Here is a 23,770-nt window from a genome sequence, read left to right on the forward strand (position 1 = left end):
TCCTGTAAACAAATTCAAATTAACATTTCATCATTTTAAATTCGGCATTAGTGTAAGGTATCCCTACTCAAGAGGTTAAATGTAATTCTCTCTTACGTCATTGGGGGCCACTAGAGTATGGCAGGGATTCATTGTATATATTCCCTAGTGACCCATTAACCTGTGCGAGATTGTATGATTGTCTGCAAACTGATGTGACCATAAAACAATAAACATTACAAATATTTCAAAACTGATCATCCCTTATCATCATCTGGATGGCGTAGGCTGATCTTGCCTAGCGGGGCATACATCTTAAAAACACACTCTAAAGCATAAAAATAATATGGAGTCCTGAAAAAACAAATTGTTCATTTAAGTCCGGGCCTTGATAATATTGAGTTCAGAAAAGCAAATTGTTCGTTTAAGACCGGGCCTTGCCTGAAGTCTTAATACCTCGGTGGTTAAATGTTGTAGGATTATTGTGCCTAGATACACTAACAGTTGGTAAAAAACGCTGGCTTGATGATTCTTTGTCTTTGTTAACTGTTTACGGTGGTGCCGGCACTTTTTTCTTGCGATGATGCTGCTTTGTATTCTCCTTGGTAGACTGTATAAGCTGCACCTAAGTTTGGAGAGACTTAAACATTTCATTAATAAAAGCACAAGGAGAGCGCTTTTAACCACTATAATTTAGTATCAGCTCAAAATTTTTTTTGTTTTTCACCACTATCTTGGCATCCGCGTATAAAATAAACAAAAAAATACCTTGCTCACCAATTACAAAAGAAAGAAATCAACGGTGCATAAGGAAAGTATCGTAAGAGAACACTGATAAGTGACAAGAGGTTGTCACTAAAAGTCCCTAAAGCTTGCACTCATTGTAAACTGTAAAATATACATAAAGTACCAGTTAAATAACTAATACCACTAATATCAAATTTATTACAGACCAAATGGGAAATATCCACATAAACTTAACTTTAACACAACTAAAACGTATACAACTTTTTTACAAGCTAAAAACTTATAAAATGACAACTAATAAATCATAAATAAAAGAGTCCCCATGTGAACGAAACGGACAGTATACGGTAAACAAAAATGCTAGTATGAACACGAGTGTAAAGCCCTATCAGAACATGAGGGGCCAGTGACCATAATATACTAACAATGCTAATTAGCTTCACCACAAAACACTGCATAGTAGCAGCTTATCACATTAATACTTGGTTCCCAAACAGGCTCAAAATAAAGCTATCCAATAGTTATGCTGGAAAATGTAAAGAGGAGGGGTATATCCCTCTCTACATGAATATTCATGAAATAACATGTTGCTATGTGTAGCAATGAGTAGACAGCACCAAAACACAACACAATATGAATGGAGTCATATCGGCAAGGAATATTCAAGGATAAATAACAAAACAACACACATAAGGTAATGTTGCAATGAACAAAATAGGCAGAGTCCGCATATAGACAGGTGTGTTATGGAAAATCATATAAATTATCCTCTTTTGTTCATATGCAAATCCTATGACATGTGAACAACATACGACATAAAGGATGATGGAATTTAAAACATCAGCAGCTTGAGATTTAAATATATATTTATCATGAATTTGACAATAGCTACTGCTTTAAAAAATAAAATCTAGATTGCCTACAGTTGCATTCTTTAAAATGAGAGGCTATAGATCAGGGTTCAAATTAAGACATCTTTTGGAGGGAAAGGAGAGGTAATGGTTAAAAGTTATAAAAATACATCACATATGCAGTTAACTTTATAGGAAAAATTATTTCATATCTGATTTTATGCTTACTCGTTTATATTGTACGCTTTGTGAAGTACTGAGTATACTTTTGACACTATTCAAATACGGAAATACATATTAAATATTATTGTATTGTTAATGAAACAATTATAACAAATAGCGTTAAAAAACATCTCCTAATTAGAACAAATAGAATTGAAATGTGTTTACTGGTTTCTGCGTAGAGGTAATTTGGATACTGCATGTGGGGATTATAACCCCTTGTAATAATTCCTACATAATGGGGGCTATGCCATCTAAAGCATTTCATAAACTATGAGGTATTTATTCTAAAATAGATACAAAAAACAAAAAGCATAATTTCACATTTCTCTGATACAGAGCAAAATGAACGTTACAAAAAATAAGATAAAAAAAAGACCCTAACCCTAACCCTAAGATAAAAACCCAAAACAGACCTGTTTGATCCTGCAAACTCAGTCCCAAAAATAAATAAATTACAATATCATTCTCTTTCCCCATACTATAACTTAGCTGCTTTTAAACATTTCTTTTTTTTTTTTTTTTCTCTCAGCTTCTAGTTAACTTTTCATGTCTGGAACGTGGTTTTTGTACATTCCTTAAGCTGGAGGAGGGGGGCCAGCCCACTTGGCTGCTTTTAACCTTCCCTCTTTTAAATGACTACTGTTCAAAAATCAGACGAGCAGTGTATTTAAGAAAACAAACCGTTAGTTTCCTATTATAAGTTTGAACAGAAAAACCTTGATAACACAAAAACAAACACAAAACCATCTTTGCAACCCTTCTTATAAAACATAAATCTTATTGTTTTATTTACTATATATTTATAATTCCTTATCTTTCTTACACACACCCACACAGACACATACACACGTTCTCTGAGTTTATCTTCCATCAACATTCATTCTTCTTTCTACAAAACTCCAACACGATCTTAATCTTGTGGGCCAGAGTAAAACTTAATAAAGCTTCCTTACTCCATAAGATCAGACTCTTTCTTTTTGTTTAAATAAAAAATAAACATTTACTTTTTAAAACTTTGCATTATACTGTAGATATACCTTGCTTTTAGTCCTGACTCCTCTAAATCAGCACATGCAATTTAAATTTAGAACTTCATTTAAATATTGTAACACAGTATCTCCTACGCCCAGGAAAAAATGTGCTTCAGTGAAAAAATACAAATTCATATTTGAGTCAGGGTGAAATGACTTCTTTTTACAACTGCCAAATTTTCATTCTCTTTTAAAATATTACACTAACAGACTTTAACATACAATACTTCCTAGGTTTATTTTAAATGCTACTGTCATGCCTTGTAAATGGCAGCAGGCTTAATACACTTTGACAAAAGGGTTTAAACTTAAATGACCCTTTTACAAGAGATTATTTGTTATTTTTATGATTAGTACAACAAGTGACAATGTGAAGCGCTATGTACACTAATGGTGCTAAATGAATAAAGACATTCATACATGCATACATACATTAACTATCAGAGTGACACACAAACACTTCACTCCATGACATGTATATTATTATGCCATCAAACTAGTTTCTATGAGCTTTCTTAGATAAAAACAAACAAAAAACATTTAAAGAGGATGTCCTCTTTTTCTTCCATGCAGTATTAATGCATTCATTCCTAAAAAACTACTTTAACATTCTTAAATTCAAGCCATTTCTTCCTAGATTACTAATTAACTTCCATGTCTCACAGACATGCAACTCCTGTGCCTCACAGACATGCAACTCCTGTGACCTTTCAGTGAAAAAGGGTGAGGGAAGGGAGATGAGGAAAAGGGGATTAGAAAAAAGGGGGGTCCAATAATGCTGCAGTTATTTTTAAAACAGAGCCTGATACTGTATGTTTCACTTTCCTTCTTATTCAATATATTCTGCGTCACTAAATATCCATTTTTAAAACATTTTATTGCCATAAAGTCCACACATAATTTCAAGGGACGTACCCTGCGCCGGCGACTGAGAATGTAGGTTCCCCATAATTCTCCTCTATTACACGATCAACGCCAGTCGATCGTGTACCAATAAGGTGCCCACTACTTGGTAGAATATAAAGCTAAGGAGCAGTGGTCTTAAAAAATAAAATAGTCACCTGTTGCTCCTTAACAAAATCTTCTCTTTACAAGTTTTTTGAGACTTACCACCTTATTATCTGATCCATCCCCGATCAACGCCAGTCGATCGGGTTCCAATAAGGTGCCCCAACCCTTGGTATAATATAAGTAGAATATAGAGTTAAGGAACAGTGGCCTTAAAAACAGTTTCCTGCTGTTCCTTAACAATAGTTCTCTCCCCAAGTTCTAGGAGACTTAACACCTTATTAATTATTATACCTTCCGGGCCCTCACTTGGCCCTGCCGTTTAGCGGCACACGGTATAACCTGAGTTTATGGCAATAATACAAAAACAACAATAACAATACCTGATCAGTATAATATTGATAAACTCACGTGATACAGGGTGTCCCGTCACTCAGGTAGGTTGCCCATAAAGAACAAACTGTCTACAGATTACTCAAACTTTAATCTAACGGCTTTTTTTGTTAAAAAGGATAAAGCCATACCTTATTCCAAGTGTGCACGTTTGAGTAATGTAGGCAGCTGCTCCGTCTGGGGTCTCCTGGTCCCGAGGTATTGGGTCCCTATTCAAGGGCCGCCATCTGTCAAAGCTTAGAAATAAGATCAATGAGTCAAATACAGGGTTCAAAACGTAACACATGAGTTTATCTGTACCAAGGCACAATTTGGGAGACGAGTTCAAAGAAAGAACTCAGGCCTCTGAAAACATATTGCTTAGTATCACATTTTTATACATTTCAAAATGAGTAATACACCCCTTAAGAGGGCTGGCTTATAGATAAATGATGATATGATGACATGCAAAAATATATTAGTTGATACATATATATGCTTTACATTGCTATATTCTTATCGATAATTTACCATAATGTGGGCCTCTTAACCATGTGACATAAGGGAGTTACTGTGTTCAGCCCTGTATGTGACTGTATCTGTGAGATAACAACTACACTATGGTCAGCAGAATTATCTAAGACACGAGAAACCGCTTACGAATGCTATTTCAATTCTTGCCTGCCTTGTAGGAATTAAAAAGGGTTAGTTATATCTAGGAGCGATACTCTGCAGATTCAAACATTCACAGTTCATTCATTCATTCATGAATGAGACAAATATACATTCATACACTGGCGACACACTTTATTCGAGCTCGGCTAGTCCCACGAATTCGGGTATACCCGGGTGTATTGAGGTTTGTGACTGTTTTCTGCCCGAGTATATTGGGTTATTTTCCAAGCAGGGATTGAAGCATTTTATTCCCCCTGGCTGCAATACTGCACAGTATATATATATATACTGCATTACAATTCATGAATTTATGTCATCTGGTAGACACGCGAAGCATTGCAGCCTATTAAATCCTAATCATTATCATTTAACAGATCAGCCGCCCGTCAGCCAGGCATGAACCCAGGCTGGGAAGGCAAACACAACGGGGCTTGTCAGAGGTGAGGAGCGGCGCATTCCAGGTATCTGCCAGGTACAAACTGGGCATTTGCTCGAATAAAGTGTGTCGGTGCAGTATAGCAAACACTCAGAAAATGGTGGTTTAGGCCAAAATGGAGGTGATGATAGCCACTCACATTATCTCAATCTTCACAATATATATATAGTTGCATGATGAAGCCACTGTACAAATTCATGGGTGAAGGGTGGGTATCGGGCCAATGTGGCTTAACCCCTTAATTACCTTTGCGGTTATTATCCGATAAGGTGTTTAAGGGGTTAATAGATATCTGAATGTACTTGCAATGTATTGGCTTGGTATTGGCTATGTATTGTGTGGGCAAGAGAAGGAAAGCGCTGCCGACAGACACTTCGTATTGATGAGGTCAGTAGTACTTTATTTATTTGAATATGCTAGTTAATGTTTTTAATAATGGGCAAATAATCTATTATCCATATCTGGATAATAGTTATTTTGCACATTATTGTACTGTATGTGTTGGTGGGGAGGGTGTATGTATTGAATGTATAGGCCAGGTTTATTTTTTTTACATTCAGGGTTGGTTCCGTGGTTCTGCGTGGGACCTCTGGAGACCACCTGTGGTTATCCTCGGGTATCCCAAGGGTATCAGGCTGGTGGTTCCACGGGTGACACATGCGGGGACGAAGCGGTGGTCTCACATCTGTGGGGGCACCGCCGACCCGTAGTCTGCGGGGATGACGCTGTGTGGTCCCACTTGCGTGGGGGCACCGCCGATCCGCAGGTGCGGGGATGATGTGTGTGGTCCCACTTCTGTGGGGGCACCGCGGACCCATAGTGAGCACTCGTGAGTTCCCCAGACCCCCGAGGGAACCACCCGAGGCCCCGCAGACACCTGTGGGTTTGACCCGGGGCTCCCAGACATCCGGGGGCCTACCGTGGGGACCCAACTGTGGCCCACGGTGACCCAAGGAGACCACCTGGGGGCCATGGTGCTGGCAGGATCCACCAGCAGGCCTCCAGAACCTGTGTAAAAAGGGCTGCTGGTAAACTGTAGGTCTGTCCAGGTGCCCCGCCAGCCCACCGGGGACTAGCGTGGGGCTGCGTTATGAACCCTGTATGTAAAAGGATAAATCTTGTATTTATGGGGGGGGCACAGGGGGTGGGTAATGTATTTAATAAATATAATGATGTTTATTGTGGGGCACTGTATTGTTTTTATTGCGGGGACTGGGGGTGGGGGGTGGGGGGGTTCCCCAACGGTATGTGGGTAGGCCTCCCTTGTGGGTAGTTAGTGGGTGAGGGTTGAGGGTGGTTAGACCTCACGGGGTGGGGGGTTAGAGTGGGAGGGTATGTAGGCGTCCCGAGTGGTGGGTGAGGGTGGGTTAACCCCGTCATGACTGTAGCGGTTAATAACCGCTATGGTGATTAAGGGGTTAGGGGACATTACTTTCAAAGTGTTAATTTTTTTCTCTGTTTTACAGCAGCAGCAGCGGAGGTTGCTGTGGGTAGTGGGTAGTGTATTGAATGTATTTATTGTTTATTATGCCTTAACCCCTTCATTACCTTAGCGGCTATACGCTATGGTAATGAAGCAGCATTTCTGTACTTTTAATAATATTGTGCAGGAGCAAGGGGTCCCCTGAGTTTAGATTTCTGGCTCAGGGAACCCCCTGCTCACTGTACAATATTATTAAAAATACAGAAATGCTGCTTCGTTACCATAGCCGCTAAGGTAAAGAATGATTCTTTATTGATGTGTGTGTTTTATTCATACTGTAGATGTGCAGAGGGTCTCCGGAGCAGAAATGTTTTGGTTTCAGGTCCGGGGACCCCCTGCCCCCCAAGATACAGGCCCCTTTTGGGGGTGCCGGTATCCCTCTGCTTGGTTTAACAGGCCGCGGTCACGTGATCGGGGCCTTTAATGCAGAGGGATACCGGCACCTCATAAAGGGGTCTGTATCTCGGGGGGCAGGGGGTCCCCGGACCTGAAACCAACGCAGTTCAGCTCCTGAGACCCCCTGCACATCTACACTAGGAATAAAAATTTATTTCAAATGTATTTATTTGTATTTATTTATTTATTTATTTATGTATTGCGGGGATGCTGTGTGTGATTATTTTTTATTGTGGGTAATGGGGGTGGGTGAAGGGGGTATTAGCCACAAAGGTGGTTGTTTTGGGCTTGCGGGGGGGGGTGTCGCGGGAGTGGTTAACCCCTTCATGACCGTAGTGGTATTAACTGCTACGGTCGTGAAGGGGTTAAGTGCACCCGCAACCCCCCCGCAAGTCCTAAACTCACACCAAGGGCCAAATACCCCCTTCACCCACCCCCGCTACCCACAATAAAGCGGGCACGGTGGGTTAACCCCTTCATTGCCTTAGCGGCTATACGCTATGGTAATAAAGCAGCATTTCTGTACTTTTAACAATATTGTGCAGGAGCAGGGGGTCCCCTGAGTTTAGATTTCTGGCTCAGGGAACCCCCTACTCACTGTACAATATTATTGAAAATACAGAAATGCTGCTTCGTTACCATAGCGCATAGCCGCTAAGGTAAAGAACGAGTGTTTATTTATATATGTGTTTTATTTATACTGTACATATGCAGAGGGTCTCCGGAGCAGAACCGCTGTGGTTTCAGGTCCGGGGACCCCCTGCCCCCCGAGATACAGGCCCCTTTTGGGGGTGCCGGTATCCCTCTGCTTGGTTTGACAGGCCGCGATCACGTGATCGGGACCTTTAAACGCAGAGGGATACCGGCACCTCATAAAAGGGTCTGTATCTCGGGGGGCAGGGTGTCCCCCGACCTGAAACCAGTGCGGTTCAGCTCCCGAGACCCCCTGCACATCTACACTATAAATAAAAATGTATTTAAAATAAGTTTTAATGTGCCGCTGTTTGCGCAGAGAGAGAGCAGCGGATCTCTCTCTGCTGCAAACACATCTCGCCCCCGCCGGCCCATAGTATCATTTATGTGCATATACAGTACTGTATATGTACAGTACTGTATGTTAGGGGTTATAGGGGTTGTTGTTATACTGTATATATACATATACAGTATATATACTGCATTACAATTCATTATAGGGGACGGCTTCAAAGAGAACAGCTCGCAAGCGCTCCCATGTGTTTTTACACGGCATTGCAGTATTGCAGCCAGCCGGAATAAAAAGCTTCAATCCCTGCCGGGAAAATAACGCTATACACTCCGGCAGAAAACGATCACAAACCTCAATACACCGGAGTATACCCAAATTCGCGGGACTAGCCGAGCGAGAATAAAGTGTGTCGCCACTGTACACTGTTGGCACTATATAAACATATACTGTACATACATAGATCTATGTTAAAATTGTAGTACTTGTCTAAATTAACTACTACCAGTAAAATAGACCCCTCTGACAATCCATATCCGTCATGAATTAAGAAAATTCATAAATTTGTTATTAAAGTATACTGTATGCAAGTAATTTTCGTAATACGTTTACTGTAATCAAGAAACAGATATATAACATGCAAAGCTTTCTTTTTATTCATTCATGTTAAAAACAACACCAGCACAGGTGATCTATTGCATTTAGTTTTTATTGTTCTGGAATCATACATACACTGGCGACACACTTTATTCGAGCTCGGCTAGTCCCACGAATTCGGGTATACCCGGGTGTATAGAGGTTTGTGACTGTTTTCTGCCCGAGTGCATTGGGTTATTTTCCATCCAGGGATTGAAGCATTTTATTCCCGCTGGCTGCAATACTGCACAGTATATATATATATACTGCATTACAATTCATGAATTTATGCCATCTGGTAGACACGCGAAGCATTGCAGCCTATTAAATCCTAATCATTATCATTTAACAGATCAGCCGCCCGTCAGCCAGGCATGAACCCAGGCTGGGAAGGCAAACGCAATGGGGCTTGTCAGAGGTGAGGAGCGGCGCATTCCAGGTATCTGCCAGGTACATACTGGGTATTTGCTCGAATAAAGTGTGTCGGTGCAGTACATGAAAATATTTCACTGCTAGCTGTATAATTTTTGGACTTGACAATATTACAAATTCAAGATAATTCTTGAAAATGCTAAATAAAAACCAACCATTTCCAAAAAGATTCACAAGCAATAAATTACATCATAATGTGGATTCTGACAAAACAAAACTACAGTAGCAAATGTTATTAGCATACTGTGACGGGAGACCAGGTTCATTAACACCTTTTATACCGGCATCATATGATTAAGCCAAAAAAAGGAGATAAAATAAATTGTAATTTATTCCAGGAAAAGACATACACACAATGGATCACAATATGCAATAGAAAACACACTTACTTGGGATCTGGGCTAACAAACTAAACTTTCCTAGTCTAAATGGCAACAAAATGCAGTATGTACGAGCGCTCTTCAATGACCGGGAGGTACTCACAAATGTCCTGGAACTCAATTCAGCATGCAGTTCCAACCGCGACCGCTGCGTTCCGTTCCGTTATCAGAACTTGGGCCCTGAAAAGCAGGACTTAGAAAATTTGTCGCCTTGAAATCTTTGAAGCCGGCTCATGTCTATTTCTCTCAGAGCATCTTTTTGGGATCTTGAATTTGCCGTTGGGGGTTTGGTGCTTAAAATCTGAGATCCTGATTGGCTGCTAGGTTTCTTATAGGTTTTGGAGTCCCATTCACAAAACACTAAAGCCAATCAGCGCGTGGGAAGTTCTCTGCCTGCCTATCACCGATTTCCGGTATTCTGAAGCCGGGTGGGCATCAATATCAATTCTGCTAAGGGGCATGCACTAACCTGGCACCTCTGCCTCTTAGCATATTGAACCCACCGCTGTGCCAGGCTCCTCAAAGTCTGGGGATGGGGAAATGGTGGCCGGATAGCCCATTGTTATACCAGAACATGGGTACTTGAGTGTAACTCCAGTACCCCGCCTGTTCTAACACCTTGGCAACCCTGAGGCTTTCAAGTTCAGGAACGGAGCAGACACAGTTGCATCACGCCTGGTGACACACTGGTCTCTCGAAACCCGGGACTTGGAAATCCCACAGTTCATATACAGGTTACAAGCATATATGAAAAAAGGAAAAAGGTGTGCTACTAAAATGAATTATTAAAAGTGAAAAGGGAACACTCAGTCTATTTGAATGCCCACACACTTACAAGTGAAAAGAAGTGATTATACAAATGTAAATACAACCACAACCCACACAACATATGGAGCGTCTGCAGCCGTCACAGGGGTGGCTCAGCACCCCTAAGCACTGAAGAAAAAAGAGAAAACACAGCGCACAACGCTCATCGTGAAGAGTGAAACACAAATGTATATTATTAACAGTTAAAGGTTCTGTATACATCAGGTTAAAAATAAACAGGCATGGCATGTGGCATGGCAAGGATTACCGCACACTGGAAACACAGATCAAGATGTTGGCGTCTGAGTCACTTCTCGTCAGCGGCAAGATGATTAAATTCTCCCGATAGTGAATAAAGAAAAGTCTCTCACAACATGGCACATCCAGTCCTCCGTGACTGTGTGCAAATTATGTGACATTAAAGATTTATGTGTATTTCGCCTTTCCTGGGATGCTGGGACCGGGAGATTTCTAGGCTGTACGTTTCAGGTTGGGTTTGCCAGAGAAAGTCTTTACAGAATGTGTTTACGTATTAGGGCTACAGAGTTATGGGATACCCCAGGAGTTGGGAACAGGAATCGAGTGAGATTCTCGGATGCAGCCAAGCACATTGCTCCGGGCAAGTGCTAACTCTGAAAACGTTATTACGACTCACTGCCCGGATTCCTGCTGCAGCATCATCCAGACAAGATAAATGGGCACGAAGGGATTGATGTATTCCTGCAATCATACACGGGGTCCCTAGTATAAAGAGGGGTCCCTAGTATAAGGAAGGGTGCCCAGATACATGCCCAGGTACCCTGGACCTTGTATAGGGGTTCATGAGGTGCTCCAGCTAAGTGACAAAGCTGAGAGTGATGTCTTGTGTGTAAAAGTTTATAGGTTATGTCTAAAGTGTGCCAATATTAAGGCTAGTGAGGGTAGGCAATATATACTCTCACCCATTCCTGGTACCAGAACAGGGACTTACTGTATATATTTGTATCACACAGAAGACAGGGCATAGTATATTTTATTAGAGAGTTAATGTATGTTTAATATATATATATGTACTGATAACCTGTAACTGAACTGTGGGATTGCCAAGTCATGGATTCCATGCGATTCCATGCAAATCGGCATGCAATCCCAGCCGCGACCGCTACGTTCTCAAAAAGCTGGACTTAGAAACTATTCTGGCTCAAAATCTCTGAAGCCGGCTCACATCTATTCTTCACAGAGCATCTTTGAATTTGCCGCTGATGGTTTGGCGCATGGAATCTCCCGTCCTGATTTGCTGCAAGGTCTCTTATGGGTTTCAGGGTCCCATTTACAAACCTCTACAGCCTATCAGAGCATGGGAATTCTCCTACCAGCCAATTACCGATTTGCCGGTATTGTAAAGCCAGATGGGCACCTTTTCTCAGTCTGCTATGGGGCATGCGCCAACCTGGCACCTCTGTCTCTTAGCATATTGAGCCCACCCGCTGTAAAGGCTGCACAGAGTCTGGGGTCTGGAAAATGGTGGCCAGATAGCCCTGTGTTAGCCCAGGATGCGGGTACTCAAGCAGATCTGAAGTACCGCTCCTGTTCCAACACCTTGGCATCCCTGAGGCTTTGAAGTCAGGACTCTGCATAGACCCATAGGCACCAAGCTTGGTAGCCATCTGGTCCCTCGGAACCCAGGACTCACAAATCCCACAGTTCATTGTCAGGATATCAGTACATATACGTATTAAACATAACTCTTTAATAGAATATACTGGTCCCTGTATCTTGTGTGTTACAAAGTTGTATGTCACCGTTCTGGTGTAATGGATGGAGTAAGGGGGTACACTGCCTACACTTACTAACCGCATCCTTGCCACACTCTAGAAATGACTTTAAAATTTCTACACACAAAAAATCACTCACAGCTACATCATATAGCTGGAGCATCCCCTGAACCCCTATACTAGGTTCAGGGTACCTGGGCATGTACCTGGTCATCCCCCATTATACTAGGGGCCCCTGTATGTTGCAGGGATACATTAACCCCTTCATGTCCCATTTACCTTGTCTGGATCATGCTGCACAGGAATCCTGGTGGTGAGTCGCAAGAATGTTTTCAGGGTAGGAGTTTGCCCAGAGCAATGTGCTTTGATATATCCGACAATCTCAGTTGATTCCCGGATCCAGCGTTCACAGTAATGCATCTCCGACATCATCCGACATCTAGGTCCTGACACTCTAGGACCTCAAAACTCGGGGAAGTGGTAACCAAGTGGGCTTAACCTTTATTAGTGAGCCTGGTTACCCCTTCACCGTCACAGAGTATTTTGGATCACAAGGAATATCCTGTCGGGAGAGTCCATCAGCATTTCCATGCTCGCTGCCTTTCCTGCATATAAAAAAAACATGCTCCCAAATACATACAGATGCAGCAGCCGTTATTCAAATATGTTATGCATGTATACCTCAGAATATCCATGTCATGGCGCGTGATTTCTTCCAAACTTACCGAGTGTTGACTCGTTTTTATCGAGTGCAGAAAATGGCATTTTAGTGTTCTGGTTTTTAAACAACTGGAAATTGACACAGTAGCACAGTAGCACAGTACTGTACACATTGCAAATCATTCATTTCTACCACGGATACGCAAAGAATTGCACCCAAAGAAATCATAATCCATGATCTTAAAACAAATCAACCGCGGTAAACACAGGCGCGAATGCCGCGTGGAATACAGCAGAGCACACGAAAACGGCTCTGTGAAATGTTGATGTAAGGCTTTTTTATTGCATATCTCTGATCTCAAACTCTCTCTTACTGATTAGCAACGTGTGAGACCACTGTTTTAATTAGTGCCTTAGCAGCACCCTTTATCATGTCCATGAATCCTCTGATTCGCCTTTGAGATGCATGTTGTGAGAGATCCATAGATTCTAGATCACGCAGTACATTTTCCACTCTCTTCATCTCTTTCTCTTCTTCAGTTGTACTCTTTCCATTGACTATTTGACCAGCTACAGTTTTAACAAATTCTTTTGCAGCACCTTTTAGAACATCTCTGAATTCTCTGATTTCCCTCAAATAGGCTTCTTCAGAGATGTCTCTTTCACTGAGAGCTTGTATTCCATGGAGTAAATCTACCATCCTCTTTAACTGATTCTGTTTTTCAACTTCACTAAAGATGAAGAGAGAAAAGTTAGGGCCTCATGCAGTAAGCCCCGATCCAACATTTTCGGTAAGGGTTGCGGATTGGTGGCTAACAGGCCATTTTTTGGCGATTTGCCCTCGCAGTATTCAGTAAGGGCCGAATCCTTCCGATCCCTGCCGAAACACTGCGAAAGCAAAGCTGCCGATGACCTGTGGTGACACAGCCTGGCTCCCGATAAGGCTCCCGATAGGCCTTTGGTGCCGATAGATGTTTGCAGCTGAGAGAGACAAGCCGCTCTCTCAGCGCAAACATCTGCAACAAAAAAAGTATTTAAAAACAACTTTTACTCATAGTGTACATGTGCAGGGGGTCTTCGGAGCTGAACCGCGTTGGTTTGAGGTCCGGGGACCCCCTGCCCCCCGAGATACAGGCCCCTTTATGAGGTGCCGGTATCCCTCGGCGTTTAAAGGTCCCGATCACGTGACCGCGACATGTAAACAAACCAGAGGGATACCGGCACCCCATAAAGGGGCCTGTATCTCGGGGGGCAGGGGGTCCCCGGACCTCAAACCAACGCGGTTCTGCTCCGGAGACCCTCTGCACATGTACAGTATAAATAAAACACACACACATCAATAAAGACTCATTCCTTACCTTGGCGGCTATGTGCAACGGTAATGAAGCAGCATGAATGTCTTTTTAATTATACTGTACAGTGAGCAGGGGATCCCCTGAGCTGAACCGCATTGCTTTGTGGAGCAGGGACCCCCTGCTTCCCGAGTTACAGGCCCCGGTATGTGTCATCGGGTGGCAGTGTCGCCGCCATGTTTATAGCGTCCCCGCAATAAACATGGCGTCCACACTGTAACCGATGGCCCAAACCGGGGCCTGTAACTCGGGAGGCAGGGGTTCTCTGAGCCACAAATAAATGCGCTTCAGCTCAGGGGGCCTCCTGCTTCCGCACAATATTATTAAAATACATTAATGCCACTTCATTACCATAGCGGATAGCCGCTAAGGCAATGAAGGGGTTAACGCATAGTAGCATGTTTATTGGGGACAAATGCCCCCAATAAACATAGCAGCAATACACAACATACAGTATAGTAATGGGCAGAATGACTATTATCCACAAATGGATAATAGTGCAGTTGTCCATTTAAAATACATACACAACAATAAAAACATTAAATACATATAGCACTCACCCATGTCCCACTGCCACGATGAAGGCCATCCTCATCTTCATCCTGCCCATGCCCCATCCGCTTCTGCAAAACAAACACAAAAATTACAACATCCAAATTAATGTCCCCTAACCCCTTAATCACCATAGCGGTTATTAACCGCTACAGTTATTAAGGGGTTAAGCCACCATCACCCACATACCCTCCCACACAAAGCCCCCCAACCACCCTCACCCAATACCCACAGGGGAGTCCTACCAAATACCCTTGGGCCTAATACCCCCTCCCCCAGCACATACAGTACAATAATGTGCCAAATAACTATTATCCACATAGGGATAATACATTATTTGGCCATTATTAAACACATTCAATACCGTTAAAATGTAAAGAAAATTGTACTAATCTCATCAATAAGAAGTCTCCGTCGCCAGCATCATCCTTGGGGTCCGTTGCCAACATTATAAATAGCCACAACATTTGAATATCATTAACATAACACTGAACCCCTTAATCACCTTATCGGGTACTAACCTGAAAGGTAATTAAGGGGTGAAGCCATCCTGCAATGCCTACAACAGTTATGCATAACATCCTCAGTGACATAAATACCCATTGCCTAACCAAATTCCATTTAATCATTCAATCTGTAGGCTCACATGCCTCATAAAACATTGCATTTACAGTGTATACATGTAGCATAACATGTAAACTGCATGTACACGCTGCAAATCAATGTTAACAATACAATAATCCCACTCAAATCGCCATACATCACAAGAAGTATATTATTTAATCCAATAAACTCACCATCAATGAATTACCACACATCACTTACATCCCTAAACAATTAAAATACCATCCATACCAATTACACAATGAACTAAAGCTATCCTAACAGAGAACAACTTCAAAACATAGAAAAAAGTACACCAACAATTACAATATAGTAAAGCAAGGCTTTCCATATCCTACTGTACGGCCTAGAAGCCCAAAACTTACATCTGTCTAAAAATAAAATACATTTAGCACACATCAATGCATAGCCACAATGATTAACAATACAGAATAAGAAGCTTTAACAACACTATCATTTCTTACCCTGTATATATATCTGTACACATACATACAGACATACATACAGTGGGAAGAAATGATATGCATTATAAAAAATGAAAACATGAAAAAGCAACAAAAAAACAGTTACATTAAGTACATTTCTTTATTTAACTTACCATTACTTGCCCCCACCGACTCCCGTTGATCAGCTAACTCACGTACCAATCCACGACACCATCCACGAAACAATCCAGGAACAAATCCACGAACCAAACCAGGAACCAATCCAAGAACAAGTGCAGGAACCAATCCAGGAAGCAAGCCACGAAGAAATCCACGAAACAATCCACGACACGATCCAGGAACAGGAAACCATAAAAGAAAAAAACATAACAAATTAAACATTAAAATAATAAAACATGACAATCAAGGGTTGTACTAGTTTTATTCTTAGTGAATCTGTATTAAAATACCTTGTTCCGGGGTCTTCTTGACGTCCGGTGCCACGCCCTGGTCTTCAATCTTCAGGAGGAGGTCCTTCCTCCTCGGCGTCTGCCTTCAAAATGAGACGACATAGGCTTTTAAAGGCCTATGACGTCACATTTGTCGTCATATGGTTCCCACGGCCCTGATTGGGCCGTGAAAACCATGTGTTTTGGCCGATGTACAAAAATTTGATGACGTCACTTAAAGGCAATGCCAGCACAGCCAATCAGAATGGCTTTGCTGCAATTGCCTTTAAGAAAACGTCATGAAATGACACATGGCCGGACTCACATGGTACTTGAACCAATCAGAGTAGGGATGGAGTTCCCACGCTCTGATTGGCTGCCGTACCATGTGAGTCCGGCCATGTGTCATTTCATGACGTTTTCTTAAAGGCAATTGCAGCAAAGCCATTCTGATTGGCTGTGCTGGCATTGCCTTTAAGTGACGTCATCAAATTTTTGTACATCGGCCAAAACACATGGTTTTCACGGCCCAATCAGGGCCGTGGGAACCATATGACGACAAATGTGACGTCATAGGCCTTTAAAAGCCTATGTCGTCTCATTTTGAAGGCAAACGCCGAGTAGGAAGGACCTCCTCCTGAAGATTGAAGACCAGGGCGTGGCACCGGACGTCAAGAAGACCCCGGAACAAGGTATTTTAATACAGATTCACTAAGAATAAAACTAGTACTAACCTTGATTGTCATGTTTTATTATTTTAATGTTTAATTTGTTATGTTTTTTTCTTTTATGGTTTCCTGTTCCTGGATCGTGTCGTGGATTGTTTCGTGGATTTCTTCGTGGCTTGCTTCCTGGATTGGTTCCTGCACTTGTTCTTGGATTGGTTCCTGGTTTGGTTCGTGGATTTCTTCGTGGCTTGGTTCCTGGATTGGTTCCTGCACTTGTTCTTGGATTGGTTCCTGGTTTGGTTCGTGGATTTGTTCCTGGATTGTTTCGTGGATGGTGTCGTGGATTGGTTCGTGAGTTAGCTGATCAACGGGAGTCGGTGGGGGCAAGTAATGGTAAGTTAAATAAAGAAATGTACTTAATGTAACTGTGTTTTTGTTGCTTTTTCATGTTTTCATTTTTTATAATGCATATCATTTCTTCCCACTGTATGTATGTCTGTATGTATGTGTACAGATATATATACAGGGTAAGAAATGATAGTGTTGTTAAAGCTTCTTATTCTGTATTGTTAATCATTGTGGCTATGCATTGATGTGTGCTAAATGTATTTTATTTTTAGACAGATGTAAGTTTTGGGCTTCTAGGCCGTACAGTAGGATATGGAAAGCCTTGCTTTACTATATTGTAATTGTTGGTGTACTTTTTTCTATGTTTTGAAGTTGTTCTCTGTTAGGATAGCTTTAGTTCATTGTGTAATTGGTATGGATGGTATTTTAATTGTTTAGGGATGTAAGTGATGTGTGGTAATTCATTGATGGTGAGTTTATTGGATTAAATAATATACTTCTTGTGATGTATGGCGATTTGAGTGGGATTATTGTATTGTTAACATTGATTTGCAGCGTGTACATGCAGTTTACATGTTATGCTACATGTATACACTGTAAATGCAATGTTTTATGAGGCATGTGAGCCTACAGATTGAATGATTAAATGGAATTTGGTTAGGCAATGGGTATTTATTTCACTGAGGATGTTATGCATAACTGTTGTAGGCATTGCAGGATGGCTTCACCCCTTAATTACCTTTCAGGTTAGTACCCGATAAGGTGATTAAGGGGTTCAGTGTTATGTTAATGATATTCAAATGTTGTGGCTATTTATAATGTTGGCAACGGACCCCAAGGATGATGCTGGCGACGGAGACTTCTTATTGATGAGATTAGTACAATTTTCTTTACATTTTAACGGTATTGAATGTGTTTAATAATGGCCAAATAATGTATTATCCCTATGTGGATAATAGTTATTTGGCACATTATTGTACTGTATGTGCTGGGGGAGGGGGTATTAGGCCCAAGGGTATTTGGTAGGACTCCCCTGTGGGTATTGGGTGAGGGTGGTTGGGGGGCTTTGTGGGGGAGGGTATGTGGGTGATGGTGGCTTAACCCCTTAATAACTGTAGCGGTTAATAACCGCTATGGTGATTAAGGGGTTAGGGGACATTAATTTGGATGTTGTAATTCTTGTGTTTGTTTTGCAGAAGCGGATGGGGCATGGGCAGGATGAAGATGAGGATGGCCTTCATCGTGGCAGTGGGACATGGGTGAGTGCTATATGTATTTAATGTTTTTTTTGTTGTGTATGTATTTTAAATGGACAACTGCACTATTATCCATTTGTGGATAATAGTCATTCTGCCCATTACTATACTGTATGTTAGGGGGGTATAGGTGTTGTTGGGTATATATATATATATATATATATATATATATATATATATATATATATATATATATATATATATATAATTATTTAATTATTTAATTATTTATTTATTTAGTTATTGTGGGGCTGGGGTGTTTTTTTTTATTATTGTGGGTAGTGGGGATGGGTGAAGGGGTCATTAGCCCCAACGGTGGTTGTTTAGGGCTTGCGGGTGGGTAGCGGGAGGCCTTAACCCCTTCAGGACCATAGCGGTATTAACCGCTACGGTCGTGAAGGGGTTAAGTGCCCCCGCATCCCCCCCGCAAGTCTTAAACTCACACCCAGGGCCAAATACCCCCCTCACCCATCTCCGCTACCCACAATAACGCTGGCACGGTGGGTTAACCCCTTCATTGCCTTAGCGGTTAGCCGCTAAGGTAATGAAGTGGCTTTTAAATGCCTTTTTCCTGCCTCGGATGCATGCCGGGGGGCTCCGGTGCGGGTATCAGCTCCGGAGACCCCCAGCATCAATCACAGGCAGGAAAAAGGGCTGATTTTTCCTAAGTGTCGCCCTTGCCGATGCTTCTCCTTCAGCAAGTTGCCAACTTTAGTTGGCGGGCTGGATTGGCCATAAAATCTCCAATCTGGCCTGCCGATCAGCACCGAAAAGCTGATCGGGGCTTACTGAATTCAGGCGGGAAAAAAAAGTCCCAATAAGTGGCTTATCGGCAGCCGGGTGGCGAAAAAAATTTTTTCGGAAGAAAAGTTGCCGATAATTCCCACTTATCGGGACTTACTGAATCAGGAGGGCAAAAAACGGCTATAAAATGCCAAAAAAGCCTTATCGGGGCTTACTGCATGAGGCCCTTAGTCAGAAAATGCATTATCACTTGGTGACATGTACAGTATTCCATGCATTGTAAGGACGTTCTGAGAACATATAAGTAAATCAACCCAAATATATGACAAATATATATTGGCTTGTGTTTACTGGTTGCATTTGGGAAACTATTATATTGCAAACACTTCACAGAGTAACCAATTTAATGAAATCAATTCAACACGTCCCTACAACATTATATACTGTACACTCTAAAACAAACAAAAAAAAGAATAACTAGAAGAAGGAATTAGCATTTATATCAAGGAAAGAAAGTCTTACTTTTTAGCTTGTCCAAGTGGTACAAGGCAGGCAATAGATACAAAAGCCAGTAAAGCTAGAGCCTTTAGAAACATCTTTTGGTTCTTGAAATTTGTTAAAAATAATAATAATAATGTTTTGTGATCGTTTTTACTCATTTATATAATATTTAGGATTCTACAGTACAGTACACAATTTTTTTTTTAAAGATCAGCAGATATTTTCGCCAGACAGCCTGTGGCAATTTTGATGAGCTCTCTACAATAGCGTCAATAGATATTCTTTTTATACAATGTTAAGTTTAGAAATTAAATTAAATTAATGTCTGATCTGTTTAGAATAAGCCACATGGTTTTCTTAACTAAGATCCCATAATGCACACAATGTACTATAACGATTTTCTATACCCTATTAAGGCATCAACATCAAAAGAAATTGCTTGTTAGTCCATTTTCCTACATTTACACAGATTTTTTAAATCTAGAGTCATGAATAGATTATTAGTACAAAATACAGCTTTGGACTAAATTGAATTAGCACCTAAATACTCTATATTACTGTGTACCATATTCTCATACAGTATAGTCACTGCTAGGACAAATTAAATGCATTTTTTTCAACTGTTTCGCTTCCAAGACTTCTATAAAAATGGTATTTTTTATGTATTTGGGGGTAGGGGCCTTTTTTCTATGTATTTTGGGGGGAGTTAATTAAATATGTATTTTGAGCATGTTTTTTTTAAAAAATGCGTTTGGGGGTGTTTTTTTTAAATATGCATTTGGGGGCTGGGGGTCTTTCCTATGTATTTGGGGATGGGGACTTCTTTTCTATGTATTTAAGGGTGGGAGGTATCTTTTCTATATATTTGGGGGGTGGGCGTCTTCTTTTATATGTATTTGGGGAGTGGGGCATTTTATATGTATTTGGGGGGTGGGTTTTTGTATACAGAAGCAACAGCCGTTATTCGAACATTTCACAGAGCCGTTTTCGTATTCTCTGCTGTATTCAACGCGGCATTCGTGCCTGTGTTTACCGCGGTTGATTATTTTTAAGATCATGGATTATGATTACTTTGGGTGCAATTCTTCGCGTATCCGTGGCAGAAATGAATGATTTGCAATGTGTACTGTACTGTGCTACACTCGGTAAGTTTGGAAGAAATCACGCGCCATGACATGGGTATTCTGAGGTATACAACGCGTAAAATATTTTAATAACGGCCGCTGCATCTGTATGTATTTGGGAGCATGTTTTTTTTTATATGCAGGAAAGGCAGCGAGCATGGCAATGCTGATGGACGCTCCCGACAGGATATTCCTTGTGATCCAAAGTCCTCTGTGACGGTGAAGGGGCAACCAGGCTCACTAATAAAGGTTAAGCCCACTTGGTTACAACTGCCCCGTGTTTTGAGGTCCTCGAGTGTCAGGACCTAGATGTCGGAGATACATTACTGTGACTGTGTGGAAATTAAGCAACATTAAAGATTTTCCTGTGTTTTGCCTTTCTCGGGGTGCTGGAATCAGGAGATTTCTAGGCTGTAAGTTTCGGGGCGGGTTTGCCGGAGAAAGTCTTTACAAAATGTGGCTATGTAGTGAGGTTCCAAAGTTCCAAGATACCCAACGCTGGATCCGGGAATCAACTGAGATTTTCGGATATATCAAAGCACATTGCTCTGGGCAAACTCCTACCCTGAAAACATTCTTGCGACTCACCACCAGGATTCCTGTGTAGCATGGTCCAGACAAGGTAAATGGGACATGAAGGAGTTAATGTATCCCTGCAACATACAAGGGCCCCTAGTATAATGGGGGATGACCAGGTACATGTACTGATATTCTGTCAATGAACTGTGGGATTTCTGAGTCCTGGGTTCCGAGGGACCAGATGGCTACCAAGCTTGGTGCCTATGGGTCTATGCGGAGTCCTGACTTGAAAGCCTCAGGGATGCCAAGGTGTTAGAACAGGAGTGGTACTGCAGTTCTGCTTGAGTACCCGCATCCTGGGCTAACACAGGGCTATCCGGCCACCATTTGCCAGAACCCAGATTCTGTAGAGCCTTTTCAGTGGGTGGGCTCAATATGCTAAGAGACAGAGGTGCCAGGTTGGCGCATGCCCCATAGCAGACTGAGAAAAGGTGCCCATCCGGCTTTACAATACCGGTAAATTGGTAATTGGCTGGTAGGATAATTCCCATGCTCTGAAAGGCTGTAGAGGTTTGTAAATGGGACCCTAAAACCCATAAGAGACCTTGCAGCAAATCAGGATGGGAGATTCCATGCGCCAAACCATCAGCGGCAAATTCAAAGATGCTTTGTGAAGAATAGATGTGAGCAGTCTTCAGAGATTTTGCATTTTGAGAACGTAGCGGTCGCGGCTGGGATTGCATGCCGATTTGCATGGAATCGCATGGAATCCATGACTTGGCAATCCCACAGTTCAGTTACAGGTTATCAGTACATATACCTATTAAACATACAGTAACTCTTTAATAAAATATACTATGCCCTGTCTTCTGTGTGATACAAATATATACAGTAAGTCCCTGTTCTGGTGCCAGAAATGGGTGAGAGTATATATTGCCTACCTCACTAGCCTCATTGTTGGCACACTTTAGACATAACCTATAAACTTTTACACAGAAGACATCACTCTCAGCTTTGTCACATAGCTGGTGCACCTCCTGAACCCCTATACCAGGCCCAGGGTACCTGGGCATGTATCTGGGCACCCTTCCTTATACTAGGGACCCCTCTTTATACTAGGGACCCCGTGTATGATTGCAGGAATATATCAACCCCTTCATGCCCATTTACCTTGTCTGGATGATGCTGCAGCATGAATCCAGGCAGTGAGTCGTAATAACGTTTTCAGAGTTAGAACTTGCCCGGAGCAATGTGCTTGGCTGCATCCGAGAATCTCACTCGATTCCCGGTCCCAACTCCTGGGGTATCCCATAACTCTGTAACCCTGACACGTAGACACATTCTGTAAAGACTTCCTCTGGCAAACCCACCCTGAAATGTACAGCCTACAAATCTCCCGATCCCAGCTTCCCAGGAAAGGCGAAATACATATAAATCTTTAATGTCACATAATTTGCACACAGTCACGGAGGACTGGATGTGCTATGTTGTGAGAGACTTTTCTTTATTCACTATCGGTAGAATTTAATCATCTTGCTGCTGACGAGAAATGACCCAGACGCCAACATTTTGATCTGTGTTTCCAGTGTGCGGTAATCCTTGCCATGCCACATGCCATGCCTGTTTGTTTTTAACCTGATGTACGCAGAACCTTTAACTGTTATTAATATACATTTGTGTTTCACTCTTCACGATGAGCGTTGTGCGCTGTGTTTTCTCTTTTATCTTCAGTGCTTAGGGGTGCTGAGCCACCCCCTGTGACGGCTGCAGACGCTCCATATGTTGGGTGGGTTGTAGTTGTATTTACATTTGCATACTCACTTCTTTTCACTTGTATGTGTGTGGGCATTCAAATAAACTGAGTGTTCCCTTTTCACTTGTAAGAATTAATTTTAGTAGCGCACCTTTTTCCTTTTTTCATATATGCTTGTAACCTGTATACGAACTGTGGGATTTCCAAGTCCCGGGTTTCGAGATACCAGTGTGTCACCAGGCGTGATGCAACTGTGTCTGCTCCGTTCCTGAACTTGAAAGCCTCAGGGTTGCCAAGGTGTTTGAACAGGCGGGGTACTGGAGTTACACTCAAGTACCCATGTTCTGGTATAACAAAGGGCTATCCGGCCACCATTTCCCCATCCCCAGACTTTGAGGAGCCTGGCACAGTGGTGGGTTCAATATGCTAAGAGGCAGAGGTGCCAGGTTGGTGCATGCCCCTTAGCAGAATTGATATCGATGCCCACCCGGCTTCAGAATACCGGCGAATTGGTGATAGGCTGGCAGAGAACTTCCCACGCGCTGATAGGCTTTAGTGTTTTGTGAATGGGACTCCAAAACTTATAAGAAACCTAGCAGCC

Source organism: Ascaphus truei, chromosome 9 (genome assembly GCF_040206685.1).
Source record: "Ascaphus truei isolate aAscTru1 chromosome 9, aAscTru1.hap1, whole genome shotgun sequence".
Classification (NCBI taxonomy): Eukaryota; Metazoa; Chordata; class Amphibia; order Anura; family Ascaphidae; genus Ascaphus; species Ascaphus truei.